This window comes from Elephantulus edwardii, unplaced genomic scaffold, assembly GCF_000299155.1.
Source record: "Elephantulus edwardii isolate Elephantulus edwardi_28Jun2011 unplaced genomic scaffold, EleEdw1.0 scaffold00221, whole genome shotgun sequence".
NCBI lineage: Eukaryota > Metazoa > Chordata > Mammalia > Macroscelidea > Macroscelididae > Elephantulus > Elephantulus edwardii.
Genome location: NW_006399971.1, coordinates 672,109 through 676,770, shown reverse-complemented (window position 1 = coordinate 676,770; position 4,662 = coordinate 672,109). Strand labels below are relative to the sequence as shown.

General features: G+C 37.6%; 1 pseudogene; it reads left to right on the top strand.

The window, feature by feature from the left end:
• Positions 1 to 2,880, top strand: part of LOC102854634 — an 11,551-nt pseudogene extending 8,671 nt beyond the window's left edge.
• The last annotated feature ends 1,782 nt before the right edge of the window (positions 2,881 to 4,662 follow it).

The following is a 4,662-nucleotide window of genomic DNA, read 5'->3' as shown; positions in this document are numbered from 1 at the left end:
AATTATTACTTTTCATAAGTTTGTGCTATAAAATATAAGGAGATATATTATTGTTATGTGCAAGAGAAACACCTGAGACTGATAGTGACCTTATGTACAATAGCTCTAAATTCTGCTCTATCCTGAGCCATTATCACTGTCTCTGAAACACCTATCTCCATTACCCCAGTTCAATCTATTTCACCTGGAGTTTTTATCTTCTGTGCTCTCCTTCACCCTTCTAAGCATGATGCCCTTCTCCAGACACTGGTCCCTCCTGGCCACATGTATGAAGTATGTGAGATGGAGCTTCAAAATCTTTGACAGAAAGGTGGTTAAACTATAACCATATATGGATATGACATCGTTAACAAAAACTTCAAGGACTTAATAAAACAAACAAACAAACATGCATAGAAACAAACAAACAAACACCCCCAAACCCACACAACTATTAGAACTAGTGAACAGATTTATTCAGGTGGCAAGATACAAGATCAATATACAAAAGTCAGTGGGATTCTGCTACAATAACAAAGAAAACAGAGAAGGAAACCAAGAAAGCAATACCATTTAAAATAGTCAATCACAAATTGAGATACTTAGGAATAAACCTAACAAGAGACACAAAAGACTTTTAAAAAGAAAACTGCAGAACACTTTTGTGAGACACAATAAAAAGATTTAAATGAATGGAAAAATGTTTCCTGTTCCTAGATAGGAAGATTCAATGTAGTGAAAATGACAGTCCTACCAAAACCAATATACATGTTTAATACTATCCCAATACAGATACCAAAATCATTTTTCAAGGAGATAAAAAAAGGCAATTTTTAATTTTATCTTGAAAGTAAAGAGACCTTGAATAAAAAAAAATACTTCTGAAAAACAAAAATGGAGTGGGAGGCATAGCACTCCCTGATCTCAAAACCTACTACACAGCTGTAATAACCAAAATAGGATGGTACTGGTACAATGAAAGGTACACAGATGAATGGAACGGAATTGAGAATTCAAAAAGGGACCCATTGATCTATGGTCAACTGATATCTGACAAATAAATAAAACCTATTAAATGGAGAAATGACAACATTTTCAACAAATGGTAAAGGGAAAAGTGGACTGCTACCTGTAGAAAGCTGAAACAGGATACACATCTCACACCATACACAAAAATTAACTCAAAATGAATCAGAAATCTGGGAATAAAGCAAAAATCTTAAAAGATCATAAGAGATAAAATGGGACAGAGCTTAGAAGGCTTTGCCTATGGTTTGAAGAAGCTGAAAATTACAGCCAGAAATGAACAATCAGGAGAGGGTTAAATTGATGAATAGAACTTTCTAAAGATTAGATTCCTGCTATGTGTCAGAAAGCTGGACAATTACGGGAGATGATAGAAAGAGAATAGATGTCTTTGAGGTGTGGTGCTGGAGAAGAGTATTGAATATACCATGTTCTGCCAGGAGAACAGGTTCAGCCTGGAGAGGGTGAAACCAGGCTGCTCCTTGGAGGCAAGGATTCTGAGGCTTCGTGTGACATACTTTGGATATGTTGCAAGGAGAAATCGGTCTCTGGAGAGGGGCATCATGCTTGGACAGGTGGAGGGACAGTACAAGAGAGGAGGACCTTCATAAGATGGATTGATTCAGTGACTGGGGTAATGGGAGTAGATGTATCAGAGACAATAAGATTGGCACACAATAGAGAAGGGTTTAGGGCTGATGTACATAGGGTTGCTATGAGTCACAAGCAACTCGACAGCACATAACAACAATAACAACAATAATAACTACAAAAAGTTTTTTCCAGTAGAGTGAAAAGAAACTCTACTGTCTGGGAATAAAATGTGGCAATACTATCTTACACAAAGGTCTTGTAACAAAAGTTTACAGAAACTTACAGGGCCTCTACAAGAAATAGACTGATAACTAATTACAAAAAAGGGCAAAAGACATGAAAAGACTTTTCAGAAAAAGACATTTGCATCCCCACAGATGTAATATATCTGATTCTTGTATGTGATTCTTCATTACATGAAATCTATGTGTATAATCACCATTTATATTTCTTATAAAAAGGTATTTGCAATGAAATGAGTAAATAATTTATTCTATAAAATGTTATCATCTTTCTCCAGCTTCTGTCATCATGGCCATGCTTTCTGACTACTGATCCTTCTTCCCTGTTCCCTATTTTTGCATTCTAGTCATGTTTCATTCTTGTTTCTTGGTTGCATGTTTGATTGATTTCCAATTGAAAAAGTTCATAAGAACCACAAGCAGTAAATTTTGGAGAGGGCACAGAGAGGTGGGAACTCTCATATGCTGCTGGTGGGATTGTAAAATAACACGACCACTCTGAAAGGCAGTCTAGCATTTCCTTGAAAAGTTGAACAAAGAAACTCCTTATGACCCAGCTATTCCACTACTAGGAATATACCCCAAGGAATTTAGACCTGAGACACAAATGGAGATTTGTACACCAATGTTCACAGCAGCATTATTCATCCTCACAAGAGCATGAAAAGAACTCAAATGTTCAACTACAACACAATGGATTGAGAAAATATGGTATATTCACACAATGTAATATTATGCAGCACTCATGAGTAATAATTTTGAAAAATACTACATAATTTGAGAGATATTGGAGAGCATTATTCTCTGCCCATGTATACTCAGTGAACTGAAATTCGAGTAAGGTGCCCATGCATGCTCAATCAGGGAGAGATTCTGCATGCCCCTGCCTGGAGTAGATCTGCACACATGCCAGACACCTCCATCTCACACATCCAAGATGGGTTCCAAAACCCAGGCCCCTTACCAGTACCTGGCCCTGGTGGCTGCCTTCAAGCTTGGCACCCGCTGCCCAGTGCCTAACTCCATTCCCAGCAACTGACTCTATGCCTAGCACCTGCCTCAAAGCTCCACCCCACCTGCTTCTACACTCCACCCACCTCTTCTCAGTGACTTCAGATCAAGAATCTATCATAGCCTCAGGCATGAAAAACTCTATCAAAGCATTGTCACAAAAGAAGCAGGCTATCTCAAAAGCTACACAAGGGCAAAGCAAGATGGCACCCACCAAAAGTGACATAGTATCAATAGATCTCCTGAAGCCAGAGAGTCTGATGAAACTTTCTGACACATAATTAAAAAGAACAATGATTGAACATTTTCAATGGGTGAAAGACAAACTTGAAGAATTACAAGACACTGCAAGAGAGAAAAAAAAAAGGGGGAAGAGTTAAAAAAAAAACACACAATCCAAAACAATGCAGATAAAACAAACGAGTCATTAGAGGCTCTGGAAAAGCAACAAATCATGATCCAAAATATAAGGTCCAATGTTTCAGATGCTGTCAACATGACAGAGGGACATATGAACAGAGTTGAAGAGATGAAACACAGAATCAATGAAATAGAAAACAGGATTGTCAGTAATGATCTGCTAGAGCAAAATGCAGAACCAAAAAGTAAGGAACAAGAAGAAAACCTAAGAATAATGTGGAACACCATCAAGAGAAATAACATGTGCACCATCGAAATATCAGAACAGGAACAAGCAAGTAAAGGCACTGAAAAAGTTGTGGAAGAATTATTAGAAGAAAACTTTCCAGGCATAATGAAGAATGAGAGAATATATACTCAAGAAGCTGAGAGAACATAGTGTAGGGAAAACAACAAGACATATCATAGTCAAATTTTCCAGAACCAAAGATAAGGAGAGAATTCTGAAAGCCGTGAGGGAGAAACAAACAGTAAACTACGAGGGAGAGCAGATAAGATTTAGTGCCGATTTCTCAGCAGAAACCATGCGAGCAAGAATACAGTGCAATGACATATATTAAACACTCAAAGAACACAACTATCAACCAAAAATATTGTACCCACAGTGAAATTTTCCATCAAATATGAAGGAGACATCAAAATATTCCCAGAAAAACAGAACTTAAGGGAATAAAAACAAGACCAGCACTGCAGAAACACTGAGAGATGTACTTCTTACAGAGGCGCCACAGAAAACAGGATGGACCAAAGTAACTAGCAGAAACACCAAAAAGAGCTCAATAAAATGATAATAATAAAATACAGCCTCTCAATAATTCCACTGAATGTAAGTAGTTTAAATGCACCACTGAAGAGAAAAAGCGTAGCAGATTGGATGTAAAAAAAAAAATAAAAATCCATCAATATGTTGTCTACAAGACAAACACCTGAAAAGTTAAGTTATGGGAATTCCAGAACACTTGATTGTGCTAAAGCGAAACTTATACTTGGAGCAAGAGGCAATCGTCAGAACAGAGGAAGAAAACACTGCATCATTCAAAATTGGGAAGGATGTATGATAGGGATGTGTCCTATCTCCATAACTTTTCAATCTGTATGCAAACAGATTATCTGAGAGGCTGGACTCTATGAGGAGAAGTATGGTGTCAAGATTGGTGGGAGATCTATCAATAATCTGCGATATGCAGATGACACAACCCTGGTTGCTGAAACTGAAGAGGAACTGAAGTGCTTACTGCAGAGGGTCAAGGACTGGAGTCTTCAATATAGATTGAGGCTCAATATCAAGAAGACAAAGATTCTTACCACTAAGCCAATTTGCAGCATCATGATGGATGGTGAAGAGATTGAGATTGTTAACAACTTTAGTCTGCTTGGCTCCACAGTCAAC